This window comes from Triturus cristatus, chromosome 3_2 (genome assembly GCF_964204655.1).
Source record: "Triturus cristatus chromosome 3_2, aTriCri1.1, whole genome shotgun sequence".
NCBI classification, from domain to species: domain Eukaryota; kingdom Metazoa; phylum Chordata; class Amphibia; order Caudata; family Salamandridae; genus Triturus; species Triturus cristatus.
The window spans coordinates 753,319,352-753,338,212 of record NC_140584.1 but is presented as its reverse complement, the minus strand read 5'-3'; positions in this window follow the sequence as shown (position 1 = coordinate 753,338,212).

The following is an 18,861-nucleotide window of genomic DNA, read 5'->3' as shown; positions in this document are numbered from 1 at the left end:
CTGGCACGCTGCAAATATTGAAATATTGAACAGCAACAAAGGTGGAGAAATCTATTACCAAAACGGGAAGACATCAAAAGCAGGCTAACGGGGTAGCCAGGGTAGAGGTGGCGACCGGAATGAAAGCTAAAAAGTGCCTAATACAGTTGAAGGGAGCTTCATCTGTAATAAAAACCCCTGTTTCTACGAACCAATCTGAAGTAAGTTCTAGTTCAGAGAGCTCCACAGAAGATCATGTGGGGCTGCAACCAGCGGCACACTCCTTGCAAGAGCTACTGCCGCCACAAGAGGAGATTCCCACCCCTGCTTCTAAAAATCTCATGGAGGTCTCTAAGGGACTGAACAAGGGAGTAACTGGGAGTGCAACGTTCACTTTGTTTACAAAAAAGAGCATTTAGCCTCCTGCGAATTAGAGCTCATCACTAATTAGTACTGCCTCTCCGTCAGCCCCCCAGGACGATATAACTTTCAATCTTTTTGAAGGGTTGCATATTACTCCAATTCATGAGGTTATGCACCTGGGTACGACCCCCCCTCTGATATCCCCAGTGACTTCTTTAGCAACAACGTCAGCGTTAGCAGACCTAGTGGAAGGAGATCCTGTACTTTGCCCCTTAAGCGAAGATGTCACAGACACCATACCTGCTCAGCAGCCTCTCTCTGAACTAGTCTCACGCATGGAAAATATTACACTACACCTCCCGCTACAGAATGTGCAGACTCCCAAAGGTATGTCAGGTGTTGTAGTAGAGAAGGGCTGGGAACCAGCAAGACACAGAAATGAAAATCCCCTTGAGAAGTCCGAGGTTCCTTCCTCTGGTGTCAGTTCACAACAAATGGAAGTAAAGGACCTACTGCATCTAATATTGGAGGAAATTAGAGAGTTGAAAAAATCCCAGGCACAAGAGACTGCTACTATTCATTTAAGGCTGGAGAAAATTGAGGCATCTATTGCTGGATTTCCAGCAAGGCTCGATGAGGCAGAATCAAGGATCGCATACCTGGAGGAGCAGATGAACTCCACTATTCAGAAAGTTAACAAGGTGACAGCAGACAAGATCGCTCTTGAGTCAAAAGTGGAAGACCTGGAGAATTACTCGCGCCGTTCAAACCTTCGTATAGTAGGAGTCCCCGAGGGGAGTGAAGGGACTAGTACCCTCCGTTGGGTGGAAACTTTTTTTAAACAAAAAGTGCTCCCTGATTATGCTGGGGATCTAACATTGACCAGGGCCCACCGGGTTCCAGCCCACCCTTTTCCTAATTCTAATTACCCTCATACAATCTTAGTTAACTTTTCTGATTATAGGATCAAAGAAAATGTTTTAACCAAAGCAATCCAGTTGAGACAATTCGTTGTTGACGAGGGTACAAAATGTTGAATTTTCTCTGACATGTTAGTAGGGGCGGCGCGAAGACGCAAAGAATTTGTGAAACTGCTATTGCTATTTAAAGTACAGGGGGGCAGGCTTCTATCGCACAGCAGTCAAAGATGAGGGTACTGGCTAAAGGGAAATTTCACTTATTTACGCGGGTAGAAGCCCAGGAATTTCTGAAAGAGATTACGGTTACAAGATAAATTTGCTATCAATTTTTGTTATTCACTGTGGAAAATTTCTTCACTTGTCTGTGTGGGGTCAGTCACTGAGGGTGCAGGGTCAGGGCACCCCATCAAGAGAAAGGGAAAAATGTGGCTTGCGGGGCTAGAAGAGACCACATTTTGGGGGAGGGTGGGGGGGTAAAAGCAGTAGTAAATTGAGCAGTAGCAGGGGCTTTATTGGAAAAATGATCAGAATAGTGAGAAGAATTGAGGTAGTCGGTATGGCCTACAGATACACGGTTAAAAAATGACAAGTGCTATATTCTTTCACTTAACGCAAATGGGATATTAAATAAACAAAAATATGGAGCTTTAATTAGATGGTTAGCTTCTTTTTCACCGCATGTTGGACTTGGCCCTTCTGGCAGGTTCACCCCTGGACTTTTTGGCTTTTTATTGGTGACTTGGTATGGTGATTGTTTGGTCTCTGCGCCCTTTCCCTGTGTCCCAGGGTAAAGTGCGTGCGTGCTCTGAGTGCATGTGGTGAGATAGGCCTGCCCTCCCATAGGAATGCATGGGGAATGTATGTGTCCCTAGTAGTTCCTGATGCGTGGGGTGTGCAGGCCCGAGTTTGGTATGTGCGGACTCGTGGGAGTGAATGCTGCGCGATGATGTGTGCGGCGTGCATGTACCTAGTGTGGAAGTGCCACTTCTAGAAGTGGGCACTTCTGTGTGCAGTGTGTCTGTCGCGTGATTGGCTGGTCGTGTCATGTGACGGGCTAGGGATTCCCCAGTGTCAGGATGAGTCACCCAGTGGTGAATGGGGGGATCAGCAGCTAGATGGGTGGGAGGAGTCCACCTGGGTCCTGAATAGGACAGGGTTTTCCAAACACAATGCTGGCCCCGCCCCCTGTGGTGCGACTGACGACCCTAGCCCTGCCAGTGAATAGAGTGAGGGGCTGAGCACATCAAGGGTGCTCCCCAACCAGCTGCGACTGGTTTTCCCCCTCACCCTGAACCCAGAACAAAGGGTTTGCCTGTATAAAAATGGGGCTGTGTCCCCACAGAAACTGTTCTCTGCCAGGATCTTACCTGAGGGGGGCTGCTGCTGCTGCCGCTGGACCAGAGGACCGCCACTTGGACTACCTCCCTGCCTGGAGGCCCAGTGAGCTGGCTCTGGGTCCAGCCTTGCCCCCACCCCTGCCCTGCTGCATGCAGGGAAGAACTTTGCTGGACTTTGTGGTTCTTTTTATCCTAAAGCACCAGGAAGTGCTTTCCTTTCCCTCATAGCGCTGGGAGCGCTTTTCTTGGCTTCATAGCGCTGGGAGCGCTTTGTTTGGGTCCCCTAAGCGCCTGGAAGCGCTTTTCTTTCCCCCAACGCGCTTGGATTTGCCTCTAGCGCTAAGGAGCGCTTTATTGATGCCGGCCGGTGCCCACCCGGCATTTACCCCGCTCATTTAATTATTTTCCTACCATCCCGTCGTATATTGCTGATTACGAGGGAGCCCACCCCTCTTGTGACCGTAGGAATCACCGCGGCGGCCCGGTTCTTCAGGCCGGAAGTCAGGCAGCCTTCATTGGGACGGAGGCGGGACTTGACAAGGAAGCGGACGGGAGCCTACCCCGCGCTCCTACCGCCGGACGAGGAAGACGAAGACAGAAGTCCGGAGCGGCCGGTACCGATCTGGGTCCCAGGAGGGGGGCCCGGGCGAAGGGAGGTCCACGCCCCGGAGGAGGCACCCGAGGAAGGAGACGCCGCCACGTGAGCACGGTGAGTGCGGCTGTCCCCGTGGGTTCCTCCCCCGCCTCGCGCCGGGAGTCCAACGTTGCAGGGGCAGTTCTGGGGTGCCTGAGACCAGCACCAAGGCACTACCGGTAACGGGCGGCCCCGGAAGGCAGTGGGCCGCCCCCACGTGGTCAAGGCTCATTATTCAGAACCCCGGGGCCATTGGTGGATTCCGAGCGCTAGTGCGCTCCAACGGTTGGGCATTGTAAATTCCAGAGTTCCCCGAGCGGGACTCCAACGGTTGCCGGCATTCCTTCCAGAGCGGCCCCGCTTGGCAGTGGGCCGCTCCGACGAGGCTCCCTACCTCTGACCGCGGGACCAGCAACTCGGGGGCATTCTTGTTCTTAGAGCCTCGTCGCTCCTACGTATGGGGATAGTGTCGGTTTAGGAGCGCTAGAAGGCACATGGTGTGTCGAGCCCTGTGAGGCTCTAAAGTCTGGCTCCCTCATCTCTGTGAGAGCCCAGGAGAGGCTCCCACGACGGGGCAGATATTTGTTCAGAGCCACGAAGGCTCTAGGGGGCATTTCGTGTTGTAGAGCCCCGAGGGGCTCAGGGGGTCACAAGTGGTGCATATGTAGAGTCCAGGAGAGGCTCCAACCCCCACCATATTTGTTTGGGAAGGCCCAGTGTGCCCCAGCATCTCTCCAGTGTGCACCAGCATCTCTCCAGTTGCCCAGCACTTAGTGGGCAACTGCTACGTGTAGGTTGTGCTTAGTGCGCCCTGGTTTGCGCAGCCGCGCCCTGACTCTGCTGGACACAGGGCGTCCTTGCCCCTTCAAGGCCAGTTGGCCTAGGGACTGCCACAGATAGGGGCTTATGTGAGTTCTTGCGCAATTGTGTTTCCCTGCACCTCGGAATGTGTTTTTGCGTCATGTGCTTTGCTTTACACCTCTGAATGTTATGCATCATGTGTTTATGTGCTTAGACCCCTACAGGTATTGTGATACTTAGGTGGTTGTTTTCTCCCTAGTACAGGTGGTGCTAGTGAGGTCCTGATTCCCTGCGCAATACTGTCCTAAGGTGGTTAGGGTTGCGTAGGTGGTGCTTACCTGACACCAGTAGTTACTGGTTGTGTGCTACATATGTTATTTTGTACTACAGTATTATTCCTATGTTCTAAAAAGTGCTAATTCCTGACAGTGGTCCAGGTGGCCCTGTCCCCTGTATATATAATCCCTTGTAAATTCTGCCCGTGCCTGTTGGCACATTGTAGAGTGTGTGTTTTTATCTAATGTGTTGTGTATAATACAAAGGCTATTTTTATAGAATACCTTGTGTGGAGTTTCCTTTGTGGTGGGCCTTGGGTGTTGTTGCTGGGTGCGCGCGCAAACGCTTTACACATCGCCTCAGAGATAAGCCTGACTGCTCGTGCCAAGCTACCAAGGGGGTGAGCAGGGGTTATCTTTGGCGTGTAACTTCCTTGCCCTGACTAGAGTGGTGGTTTCTGTCTGGCTTTGGCGCAAGCCCTAGCCAACCAGAAATCCCATTTCTAACATTGGTGATCAGCGGTGGGATTTGGACTTGCGTTTGCGCTGTACCGCAGCGGCAACTGGCCGCACTACAAAACTCTGCATTTAGATAAATCACATGGTATAGGGATTATTGTTTTAAAGTTTGTTTTTAACTTGTCATTTCTTTGGAAATGTGTTTTTGTGCACTGTGAGTTAGGTGTCCCTAGCTCGGGAGGGTAGATCATCCCCCTTAGTGCATTGTGTTTCTGGATTCACCAGAGGGTGGGATCCAGTGGTGGCAGCGTAATAGTGTCCTGTACATTTGTCCCCCGCCCTGCGCCCAGAGTTGGTACCTGTGTCACGTGGTGGTCAGGTTGAGGAATCAGGGGTGGTAGAAACTGCCTTACCAGTCCGAGGGGAGGGTTGTTTGTGTGGATGAATGGTGTGTGGCACTAGGCAAGTGAGTGTGAGTTCTCTGGGTTAGAGAGCTTGCTGAATCTTTTTGTGAATTGTGTGCTCCTGTGTGGAACTCAGACCCCTAGGTTCCCTGTATAATTGTTACCATAACGTCCGCCAGAATGGAGCCTGCTTGTGATCCCTATGAGCTAGCTTGGCGCCAGAGGCAGGAGTTAGAAAGGTACTGTACAGAGGAAGAGTCAGAAGAGGAGGTAGAGGATGACAATACCTGGACGCCAGTAGAGAGTGAGGACCCCATAGGTAGGGCGTCCCTTGCTGGGTCCAGCGTAGGAGGCAGCGCCTCATCCCTTTCCCTGTCCCCAGAGGAGTGGGAAGATAGGAGGAAAGAAAGGGAGCACCAGCTGGCGTTAGAGAAGCTCAGGTTAGAGCATGCTCAGGCGATGGCGCAGCTGGAGGCCAGGAAGCAACAGCGAGAGACTGAGTGGGTCTTGGCGCGGGAGAGGGTAGAGGAGGCTGAGAGGGCCTCCACCAGAGGCAAAGTAGCTCTGGAGGGTAGACTATCCCCTGCGCGCAGTTTTAATTTTCTGGGCTCCCCAGGGAGGGTTGAGTCCAGTGGTAGCAGCCAGATAGATTCCAGTGTAGGAAATCCCAGTCCCAGTTCCCCCAGTCTGGTACCTGTTTCCCAGGAGGAGGAGTTAAGGTTGAAATTCAGGGGCAGTAGGAAGCTGTCTCACCAGTCTTGGGAGGAGTTTGTGGATGACTGTCAGGATGCACTGGTGGAATGGCTGATGGTTAACCCGGAAGAGGATTTGAAGGCAGTGATCAAAATGATTATCAAAGAGCAGATGCTCAGTAGTTGTTCTCCAGGGTTGCGCCAACACCTGCAGAGGTACGACTCTTTTTGTCCTTGGGAGCTTGCAGAGGAAGCAGAGCACTGGGAAAGGGCTAGAGGTTCTCTAGAGTCATTAGGGAGTGACTCCAAAAGTAGTGGGTCAGGTATCTTCCAGCCCAGCGTGGTGGAAGAGGCTCAGTGTAGCCCAGCTAGGTCCCAGGTTAGCGAGGAGGGTGTAGGGGCTCACTGCCTGGCTCAGTGGAGCAGGAGTGAGAGGGTGACCCAGGGTCCCCGGACGTACGAAACCCTGCCTCAGGACTTGGATGGTTCCATGAGGGAACACCAAGTTGGGGACCTAGGCTGTCCTGTTAGCCCATTTGAGGGAGATCTCCTGGTGAGTAGAGGACCTGGAGCACCTGTAACCAGGGCTCCTGTGGTTCTAGAGTCTGGCAGTACCGCTCCGGTAGGGAGGGTACAGGAGTCCAGTGTGAGGAGTGATTGGGGGATGAGTTTCCCAGTGGAAGAGCCTGTGGGTCAGGGACTACCCAGTTGGGCTAGGATCCCGTGTAGTGACCAGGGTGGCACCACTTCTGTTCTGGGGGATCTCCGCGCACTGTCAGGTGGACAGGGGACGGGAGATCAGCGCCAGACAGACAGTCGCTTGACGTATGTGTCCTTTGATAGCCTCAGGGGGATGGAGTGGAAATCCCCAGAAGTCCTGGAGTGCCAGGCAATTATTCCACCAAAGGTTCTAGGCCGGAGGTTGGAAGGCCAGGTTCGGGATCAGCCTGACCTGACGGGTGGGACGTCTGTAATCAGCGTCCCGACCAGTTCTTCTTCCAGAGGTACCGCCCCAGTTGGTAGGGAGCAGGGTTCTGGAAGGGGGTGCAGAGGGTGGGAGAGCCCACCTCTGCCCCCGGTACAACCTGAGGGGTTAAACCCTGGGTGGGAATGGCGATCTAGGTGTACCCCTCGCCAGAGGAGGAGGAACCCTAGGAGAAGAGGTAGGGGGAGGAGAGCCTCCCCTGAGACTCCTGGTCCGCCTGAGGGTGTAGACCCTAGGCTGGAGAACCAGTGGCAGTCTAGTCCTGTCTTTCAGAGAGGAAGAGTGGAGAATGGCCGCTATGTGCCAGGGGTTACTACCCCCCACTCTATGGTTAGGCAAAGACCAGTGGCACCTGGGTGGCCTAGGGCCTGGTCTTGGCCGCGGACAGCTTGGGAGTACCAGTGGGGTAGCCCAGTTGGTCCAGACAGTGGTGTTAAAAAGAATTCCATGGGTTCACCGTGGCGTAGAACCGGAGGGTGTCCATGCAGTTGCGGGCCCGCGTCCGTGTTCTATCGCCCCAAGCAGGGAAGTCCATCACGGTGGTGATTGGTCTGCCCTGCGTTTTGGCTGGAAGGGGGTTGTGTTGGACTTGGCCCTTCTGGCAGGTTCACCCCTGGACTTTTTGGCTTTTTATTGGTGACTTGGTATGGTGATTGTTTGGTCTCTGCGCCCTTTCCCTGTGTCCCAGGGTAAAGTGCGTGCGTGCTCTGAGTGCATGTGGTGAGATAGGCCTGCCCTCCCATAGGAATGCATGGGGAATGTATGTGTCCCTAGTAGTTCCTGATGCGTGGGGTGTGCAGGCCCGAGTTTGGTATGTGCGGACTCGTGGGAGTGAATGCTGCGCGATGATGTGTGCGGCGTGCATGTACCTAGTGTGGAAGTGCCACTTCTAGAAGTGGGCACTTCTGTGTGCAGTGTGTCTGTCGCGTGATTGGCTGGTCGTGTCATGTGACGGGCTAGGGATTCCCCAGTGTCAGGATGAGTCACCCAGTGGTGAATGGGGGGATCAGCAGCTAGATGGGTGGGAGGAGTCCACCTGGGTCCTGAATAGGACAGGGTTTTCCAAACACAATGCTGGCCCCGCCCCCTGTGGTGCGACTGACGACCCTAGCCCTGCCAGTGAATAGAGTGAGGGGCTGAGCACATCAAGGGTGCTCCCCAACCAGCTGCGACTGGTTTTCCCCCTCACCCTGAACCCAGAACAAAGGGTTTGCCTGTATAAAAATGGGGCTGTGTCCCCACAGAAACTGTTCTCTGCCAGGATCTTACCTGAGGGGGCTGCTGCTGCTGCCGCTGGACCAGAGGACCGCCACTTGGACTACCTCCCTGCCTGGAGGCCCAGTGAGCTGGCTCTGGGTCCAGCCTTGCCCCCACCCCTGCCCTGCTGCATGCAGGGAAGAACTTTGCTGGACTTTGTGGTTCTTTTTATCCTAAAGCACCAGGAAGTGCTTTCCTTTCCCTCATAGCGCTGGGAGCGCTTTTCTTGGCTTCATAGCGCTGGGAGCGCTTTGTTTGGGTCCCCTAAGCGCCTGGAAGCGCTTTTCTTTCCCCCAACGCGCTTGGATTTGCCTCTAGCGCTAAGGAGCGCTTTATTGATGCCGGCCGGTGCCCACCCGGCATTTACCCCGCTCATTTAATTATTTTCCTACCATCCCGTCGTATATTGCTGATTACGAGGGAGCCCACCCCTCTTGTGACCGTAGGAATCACCGCGGCGGCCCGGTTCTTCAGGCCGGAAGTCAGGCAGCCTTCATTGGGACGGAGGCGGGACTTGACAAGGAAGCGGACGGGAGCCTACCCCGCGCTCCTACCGCCGGACGAGGAAGACGAAGACAGAAGTCCGGAGCGGCCGGTACCGATCTGGGTCCCAGGAGGGGGGCCCGGGCGAAGGGAGGTCCACGCCCCGGAGGAGGCACCCGAGGAAGGAGACGCCGCCACGTGAGCACGGTGAGTGCGGCTGTCCCCGTGGGTTCCTCCCCCGCCTCGCGCCGGGAGTCCAACGTTGCAGGGGCAGTTCTGGGGTGCCTGAGACCAGCACCAAGGCACTACCGGTAACGGGCGGCCCCGGAAGGCAGTGGGCCGCCCCCACGTGGTCAAGGCTCATTATTCAGAACCCCGGGGCCATTGGTGGATTCCGAGCGCTAGTGCGCTCCAACGGTTGGGCATTGTAAATTCCAGAGTTCCCCGAGCGGGACTCCAACGGTTGCCGGCATTCCTTCCAGAGCGGCCCCGCTTGGCAGTGGGCCGCTCCGACGAGGCTCCCTACCTCTGACCGCGGGACCAGCAACTCGGGGGCATTCTTGTTCTTAGAGCCTCGTCGCTCCTACGTATGGGGATAGTGTCGGTTTAGGAGCGCTAGAAGGCACATGGTGTGTCGAGCCCTGTGAGGCTCTAAAGTCTGGCTCCCTCATCTCTGTGAGAGCCCAGGAGAGGCTCCCACGACGGGGCAGATATTTGTTCAGAGCCACGAAGGCTCTAGGGGGCATTTCGTGTTGTAGAGCCCCGAGGGGCTCAGGGGGTCACAAGTGGTGCATATGTAGAGTCCAGGAGAGGCTCCAACCCCCGCCATATTTGTTTGGGAAGGCCCAGTGTGCCCCAGCATCTCTCCAGTGTGCCCCAGCATCTCTCCAGTTGCCCAGCACTTAGTGGGCAACTGCTACGTGTAGGTTGTGCTTAGTGCGCCCTGGTTTGCGCAGCCGCGCCCTGACTCTGCTGGACACAGGGCGTCCTTGCCCCTTCAAGGCCAGTTGGCCTAGGGACTGCCACAGATAGGGGCTTATGTGAGTTCTTGCGCAATTGTGTTTCCCTGCACCTCGGAATGTGTTTTTGCGTCATGTGCTTTGCTTTACACCTCTGAATGTTATGCATCATGTGTTTTTGTGCTTAGACCCCTACAGGTATTGTGATACTTAGGTGGTTGTTTTCTCCCTAGTACAGGTGGTGCTAGTGAGGTCCTGATTCCCTGCGCAATACTGTCCTAAGGTGGTTAGGGTTGCGTAGGTGGTGCTTACCTGACACCAGTAGTTACTGGTTGTGTGCTACATATGTTATTTTGTACTACAGTATTATTCCTATGTTCTAAAAAGTGCTAATTCCTGACAGTGGTCCAGGTGGCCCTGTCCCCTGTATATATAATCCCTTGTAAATTCTGCCCGTGCCTGTTGGCACATTGTAGAGTGTGTGTTTTTATCTAATGTGTTGTGTATAATACAAAGGCTATTTTTATAGAATACCTTGTGTGGAGTTTCCTTTGTGGTGGGCCTTGGGTGTTGTTGCTGGGTGCGCGCGCAAACGCTTTACACATCGCCTCAGAGATAAGCCTGACTGCTCGTGCCAAGCTACCAAGGGGGTGAGCAGGGGTTATCTTTGGCGTGTAACTTCCTTGCCCTGACTAGAGTGGTGGTTTCTGTCTGGCTTTGGCGCAAGCCCTAGCCAACCAGAAATCCCATTTCTAACACCGCAGGTATTATTTCTGCAGGAAATACACCTAAAAGCGAACTCATCAAGATTATTTCTTCCTAGGTGGTATTCGCATGCCTTTTTTGCGTCAGCAGGACTGGCTAAAAGGGGAGTAGCTCTTTATTTCTGTAGGACTCTTCCCTGGGAATTCGGTCAAATTCAGAGAGATCCCCGGGGAAATGGATTTGGGTTGAGGCCAAATTAAATGACACGATATTGCATTTTATTAATTATTACTGTCCCATTGTAGATGACATCACAGCTCTACTGAAAATTAGTGAGATACTTAGGGGGGTACCTGGGAAAATAATTTTGGGAGGCGATTTTAATTTTATTCAGGATTTAAAGAAAGATACTTCGAATAAAAATAAAAGAGCTTAAACCCAAAACCAAAAAGGTGATAGAAGTATTAAGACAGGATCATATTTTGATAGATCCATGGCGTGATGCTAATCCATTCAAATTTTCCTGTTATTCGAATCAATTTCATACGGCATCCCAAATTGATTTTTTTTTAAATATCACAATCCCTGGGCTATACAACCTCTGACATAGAGATCAATCCATTCTCGGACCATTCTCTTATTAAACTTGAAATGGAAATTGGGGTATGCGGGAGGCCAAGATCCAGGTGGCAGATGGATCGTCTTCTCCTGCAGGACCCCCAATAGGTGACTGACAGAAAGGAGTGGATTGCCAAATTCTTCAAGATAAATGAGAGCACGGCAGAAATCTTCTCAGTTTGGGGGGGGGTTAAGGCTGCCCTCCATGGGCAAATGATTTCTCTTTCTGCCTCTCAAGTTAAATATAGGAGAGACATTTTTTTCAAGCTTCAGCAGGCAGTAGGAGAGGCAACAAAATTAAGGAATACACAGTCCGTTGGGATGGGGGACGCCAGAGCTCAGATAGACAGGGCCAAATATGACTTGAAGGAGTTTTTTTTATTAGAAGAGATTGCCAGCTCCAGAACATATTGACAGCGAGTATACAAGGAGAGTCAAATGGTCAGTAAGATGCTTTCCGGAACTACCAAAACTAAACAGGAATCAGCCATGATCACTGAAATTATTGACCCCAAGACAAGAACTTCCTTAAGGGATAAAGAAGAAATAGCTCAGGTTTTCTTAGAGCACTACTCACAGTTATATACTACTACATATGAAAGCGGAGCGAATCAAATTATTAATTATTTTGAGTAGGTTGATCTCCCTACTCTTTCAGGGCCAATGGTGGAACAGCTCCAGCTAGACATTTCTGAAGAAGAAATTATAAAGGTGGTAAAGTCAATTGCAGGGGCTAAAGCCTGTGGAGACAATGGACTCCCAATTGAATGTTATAAAATCTTTTTTAAAGAATTGACCCCCTTTTTGGCAAAACCTTTCAACAATATTAAACAGGGAGTTTGTGTTCCCCCAAGTTTTAAGGAATCCATATTGGTTAGCTTTGGTAAAAAGGGGAAAAACGGTAAGGATGTTAATTCGTACAGGCCAATTAGTCTTCTCAATGCGGATTTTAAAATATTAATGAAAATCTGTGCACAACGCTTTACTCCCATAGATCAGGAATTAATTCACTGTGAACAAACTAGATTTGTAGCAGAAAGGTCCATGTCCACTATTACTGGGTTTTTAATTCAAGCTCTTGATTATGCGAAAAACAATAAAATACCCACTCTTATTACTATAGTCGAGGCTGAAAAAGCATTCGACTTGGGCAACTGGGACGCACTTTTTTTTGGTCTAGGGAAATTCGGCTTTCTGGCCCAAGAACTAAATATGCTGAAAACCATTTGTCAAGGTGCCAAAGCTAATGGAGATTCAATCGGGGTTGTAGAAATAAACCGCGGAACTAGACAAGGGTGTCCGATGTCACCCCTACTTTTAACTTTTTTCATCGAACCCCTAGCTATAAGAATCCGCGGAAATCCCCTGATTAGAGCCCCAATTGAAGGGATGGCCAAGCTGAAACTCTTCGGAGATGACATAATTATGTACCTATGCCCGGACAAGCAGATTGTGGAAGAAGCTCTTTTAGAATTTAGTAAATTTGAACAAATAGGAGGTTACAAAATAAATCAAGAAAAAATGGAGATTTTAATTCTTGATACGGATTGTAACTTCTTACCTACTAATTTGAGAGCCCAGGCATTGAAAGAAGAGCTGATTAGATATCTGGGTATTTTTTGTCTCTAACCATGTAGAACAAATATTTAGTTTGAATTACCTTGCTATACAAAATAAAATTAAAACCCTACTAGAGAAATGGACCCTGCTACCTTTGACATTGATTAGCCGTGTTGCACTTTTAAAAATGTCAATTCTACCCCTATTAATATTTCTGTTTATTAATGTACCCTTAAAAATTAACTCTATGTATTTTAAAGAAATCGACTCCATTTTTAGGGAATTCTTTTGGAATAAAAAGGCCTCCAGGGTTAATTTACACGTATTACAACTGGAGATAAATCAAGGGGGCTTAGCCTTACCAAATATTCAAACCTATTATGAGGCAGCTATATTCGACCTTACAGCTCGTCTACTGGAACCTAATGAGCAGATAGAAACATATTTTTTTTAAAGAATGATTCGTGAGTCTGGCACACAAATTTCAATCTTCTTTAAAACATCTAAACTACCCAAAAAGTCCTGTTACAAGACTATTCGTGACTTTTCTGATCGACTCCATCCCTTTTTTAAACAAACAAACTATTCTGGGTTTGTTTATCTGAAATTAGAGGAATGTAGGGTTTTTGGTCTGCAAATTCATTCCAGTCGCTTGAAGAAATGGAAGGACAGTGGCTTTGAGTATCTGGGCCATTTCTTAATTGCGAATACATTGATCTCGTGGGATTAGGTTCTAAGTAGAACTGGTAATCAAATCAAGCCTGGGTTCCTGGAATACTTACAGATCGTAAACTTTATAAAAAAATACAATCTCCTACCAAGTGATCTCTGAATTGACCAGGTCAATGCCTTATATAAAGTTAAATTAAAGGGGGTAGGAAATTGGTACTCTTTGTTGATAAAACGCAAGGCACACCCCCTGATTAATGAATTTTTTGAGAAAATAACTCGGGAGACCAATTGCTCCTTTTCTTACCAGGAATGGCATGCTATAGCCCTGGCAGGAAGTAAAGCCCTGAGAGCAGCCAATTTTAAAAGAATGGCCTTTCTGTCACGGTGGCTGGCCTATTACACCCCGAAAAAGTTAAACAAGCGTCATGCGGAAGTGGAAAATAAATGCCTTCGATGCCAGTCTCAGGGTGAGTTAGACTGGCTTCATATATTTTTCACATGCCCGAAGCTTGAAGGTTTTTGGAGAAATATCTTCTCAGCAATAAGCCAGGCCATTAAAAATAAGATCGATCCCGAGACAGAAGTGGCTCTCTTCGGGTTTTCTAAAGTAAGGTCAGATTTGACCAAATCTGAAGAGGCGTACATCACAATTTGCTCGATAGTAGCACGTTATCTAATTCTCCAAAATTGGAGATCGGAAGAGATTCCATCTTATTCTAAATGGTTAAATAAAATGTTAAGGACAAGGAGATTCGAAGAAGCATATGCTAAACGGGTTGGGGCAACAAAAAAGTTTACTACACTTTGGAAACTATTTGATAATCGGGTTGTATTGATGGAAGTTTAGCACATTAGCACATTGCACTGTAGGCCTTACAATTGAAAGGTTTTTGATTGTTTTTTTTACTATGGGGCTACAATGATAAAAATATAGCACTTTAGCACATTGCACTTTAAACCCCTATATACCAGGGGAAATTTGATTGTATTGTAATATTGCCAAATGTTTGCATAGTGAGATGATTTTAGATCGTTATCAATGGATTATCAATGGATTCCAGTTGTCATTGTTATTATAATTGATGATAGTTCGACACAAGTCACTTTAGGGTCTTATAGTAACGGGAAGGTGCAATTATTTCTCGATGTTTACAAATATATGGTTTCGCCGGACTCTTTTAAATGAAAATGATTAACTAGGGTATGTTCATCCTTGTTTTAAGGGTTTCAGTTGATAAATGTATAGAATGTGTATCTGTGTAAAATCAGGATTGGTTTTAGTATTTGTTTTTTCTCTGTCCTGAGGACCAACCTTATTTTAATATTGTTATGTCCTCTGCTCTGGAAAAAAAATAGAATTCAGGGGGGTCTGTGAGGCATTAGAAACCAAGGTAAATTCAATCATGGAAAGGGTCAGTATAGTGGGGGCCTCTGGGGAAGAGATGGAGAAGAGGGTCACGGCTAACGAAAAGGATATGAGGGTCTTGCAGACAAGTGAGAAAGAACTAAGAGGAAAGATTGAGTCTCTGGAAAATCAGTCCAGACGAAACAACCTGAGACTTTTGAATATTCTGGAGGGTCAAGAGGGAGAAGATATAAAACAAATTGTGGTAAACCTTTTGAAAGAAAATTTCCCCTGGATTGTAACTAAGGTTCTTTATGAGGACATTCAAAGTGTTCATAGAGACCCGTTCGGGAAAGGTAAAAATAGGGTAAACCCTAGGACCTTCAAGACCTACGCACTAAGGGAGAGAATTCAGAGAGAGGCAATAAGAGAAGGATCTAATAAAAAGAATGACTGATCCTTCCGAATAAGGTCAGATATATCAAAGGTGACGCAGGACAGACAATGGGAGCATTGTCAATATATGCAGGAATTAAAGGCTCTGGGAGCCAAAGTACAGATGAAGTTCCCGGCATCATTGAGGATTATGTGGGACTACCAGATGTTTAATTTGAGGGAAGCAAAAGAGGTAGAATCACTGATACGTAAGATAAAGGTACCAAAAGTGTAAGATGCCCATAGAGTAGGGATCTCAAAGCGGCAGGATTGACCTGCCAATGGATAAAGGGAGGGTTCTCTCTGGGTGGTGGTGGTGGGTGGTGGTGGTGGTCATGGTTCATGTATAATGTGGTGCACTAAGGGTGTGGGAGCATTTGGAGAAAAAAAAAACAATTTGGTCGGATTCACTAAAGACATACGTATAAGTGAAATCAATGCCATAGAATATGGGAGATAATATCCTCACTTGGAATGTGAATGGTTTGCGGGGCAGAGCTAGAAGGCAAAGGATTTTAGAGTATCTCAGGAACATAAAATGTGACATATTAATTCTCCAAGAGACCCATCTTTTAAAAGCAGAGTGGGGGGACATTATGAAAACCCAGCGATGGGTAGATTCGTATATTTGCACTGGTCAAGCATGCTGCGTTAAGGGGATAGTCATTATTTTTAAAAGGTCAGCACAAGCTATCATTGAGTCTTACAAGACCGATATAAATGGAAGATGGGCCGTAGTGAATATACGTATGAATGAGAGATCGTTGGCTATAGTAGGGTACTATGGACCCAATATAGATGATCCCTCAGCTTTACAGGCCCTCTACGCATATCTTTTGGATGTTCCTGCTCGCATTATCTTGGGGGGTAATTTTAACAAACTAATTGACCCCAAATAAGATAGGAGCCCTCTTAAAAAATTCCCTACTCTACCAAAAATGAGGAGTTGGCTAAAGTTATACCAGGATGACTTAGATCTAATCGATATATGGAGAGGAAAAGGTTAAAACTCTCACTTGTTCACGTTTAAGAATAAACAATTGGGCCTTTCTTCTAGAATTGATTATTTCTTAATCGATAAATCACTAGGAGGTGAAGTAAAAAAGGTTACACATCTTCCAGAACATCTCTCCGATCACTCGGCAGTATTGATGGAGTTTGAATTTCAAAGTCAGCAGTCTCAGCCCAGATGTACCCTAGATAAGACTTTGCTTTTAGATGCTAAGATAATAGAGGACCTGAAAGAGGAACTATATCCTATTTCCAGTTAAATTCAGAGGGGACTTCCTGCCAGGTTAGGTGGGATGCATATAAGGCGGTACTTAGGGGGGAGTTGATTAGTTTAGCGGCCTACCGAAATACGCTGAATAAAAAGGAAATAGAGAGTTTAGAGGGAGAAATACAGAGACTGGAGAAGAGTATTAAGGAGGAAATCTTAGCGGTTAAAATGGAAGCATTTACAGGGGAACTAGCCAACAAGAAAAGGAAACTCGTTAATATCTTAGATGCTCTAGTTAAAAGAAAATAGGAGGTAAGTAAACTTGCTCACTACCAATATGGTGAGGGGTGTGGCAAGCTTTTAGCTTGGAAAGCGAAGACTGACCTAAATCGCAATAAGATTTTAAGCATCCAAGAGGAAGATAAAATTCAACCTACTGTAGAAGAGTCAGAAATTAAGAAAGCCTTTTATAGTTTTTTTAGAGAACTATAGAAAGAGGAAACGCGTGATAGTGAAGATCAAATTAAGGATTATCTTAACTCCTGGGTAAAGCAAACTCTGTCAGAAGAGCATAGAGAAGAATTAAATGCGGAGATTACTGAATTAGAAGTAAGTGAGGTGGTTAAAGGTTTGAAAAATGCAAAAGCGGCTGGGCCTGATGCTTTGCCCTATGAGATGTACAAGGCTTTGAAGGAGGAACTTGTGCCTGAGCTTACAAGCTTATTTATTGACATATTTGTAAGTGGACAGGAACCTCCTAAATCCTGGAGTGAAGCAACTTTCTGTATTATATTAAAGCCCGGGAAGGACCCTAAGATATGCGAGTCCTTTAGACCCATTTCAATGTTAAACAGTGACTATAAGATTTTCACTCAAATATTAGCAAAAAGATTGGGGAAGTGGGCAGGTTGCCTAATTCATCAGTACGAGAAAGGATTCATAAGTGGTAGGTGGATTCAGAAACTTACACATGAACTAATGGGGGCAATAGATCTTGTGGTTGAGGAGAAGCTCCCCTTATCGATAATCACCTTCGATGCCGCCAAGGCATTTGATAGGGTCAGTTGGAGCTTTTTACACAATACCTTGGAGGTTTATAAGCTGGGTAGCAACTTTGTAAGAGCAGTAAGAGTTCTATATAGATCTCCAACCTCATGTGTACTAGTCAATGGGTCCCTTACAGACAAGATATATATAGAAAGAGGAACCAGGCAGGGGTGTCCTCTTTCTCTCCTGTTGTTTAATTTTTATATAAAGCCCCTAGCTAGTGCCTTGAGATCAAATCTACACATATCCCCTTTCAGGTATGGGAATTGGGTGAAAAAGGTCGCACTTTATGCGGATGATTTAATGGTATTCACAGATGATCTGAATGGTTCTCTTCCAAGAATAATAGAAACACTGAAGCAGTTTGGCAACTCATCAGGTTATCAGATAAACCAGCAAAAGACCGAGATCATCTGCTGGATTACTCAGAGTAATGACCCCTTGGTAAAACCCCAAATAAGATATCTAGGGATTTTGATTGTGGGAGAGGTTAAGAGGATTGCTCAAATAAATTTTTATAAAATTCAAACAGAGTCCCAAAAACTTCTCAATGCATGGAAGAGTCTCCCGTTGTAATTTTTGGGTCGTTCTAACCTGGTAAGATGATGATTTTACCTAGATTCACGTATGTCTTTAACTCGATACCACTTGAGTTTAAAAAAGACTGGGTTAGTAAAATGGAGGGCGATATTAGCAGCTTTATTTGGGCCTTGAGAGGGGCTCGAATCTCGTGGAAGAAGATAAGGAGAAAATAGGAGCATGGAGGAATAGCTAGGCCGGATCTGTTCTAATACTATAGGGCCTTTCATTTAAGAAACTTCAAAGTATTATTCAAAGAATACAGCTCTTATCAATGTTACATGCAAGCAATGATAGGTCCAGAAGGAAGTAATTTTTTGTACAAATTCGGCCACACAAACTTTTTCAAGAAAATCACACTAAACATTTTGGTAGCGGCTATCAGATTGTGGATTCAGATAAGGCGTCTGTGGAAGATCCCCTATAATTGTCAATACGCTCCAATATGGGACTAGCCTGGAACTCCGGAATGTCTAAAGGATGCGTTATCAGTACCGCTAAGAGAAGGCGGAGTGGTGGAATGGGGTCAGATATTGTCTGGGCCCACAATCGTTGACTGGGATCAACTGCCAGTACTGTCGAACAGGGGTCTGTCTAAGTTTAAATATTACCAACTTACAAGTTGGGCTAAATCCTTGGGAAAAGACAGGGCAGGAAATCCAGAACTGGAGTCGAAATTCCAAGGGGAATTCGGGAAGAAAGAGGTAGTATTTTGGTATTGGGCGATTATCGATGAAGGACGAGAGTAATTCACCCTACGAATTGGGATCTGGGGGAAAGCATTGCCGTCATTGGATGTATCCTTATTATGGCAAGTATCTGCGGCTGCATGTAGGAATGTCATTAAATCTTCACCTCTCAAAAAGAATTATCTATTTACTTTGCATAGAGCATATTGGTCACCCTAGAAGCTGTCAAAATTGAAAAAAGGAGAAGTTAAGCGATGCCCTAAATGTGATGAATAACGAGCTGATGACATCCACATGTTCTGACAGTGCCCCCGACTTCAGAGATTTTTGGAAAAAGTGGGTAAGACACTCTCAGAGGTATTCCATCAAGAAATACAGGTAAGCGCCCAATTAGTATTGTTTGGGGTTGAGCTAGATGACAGTGGAAAACCCAGTTTTAGTAAA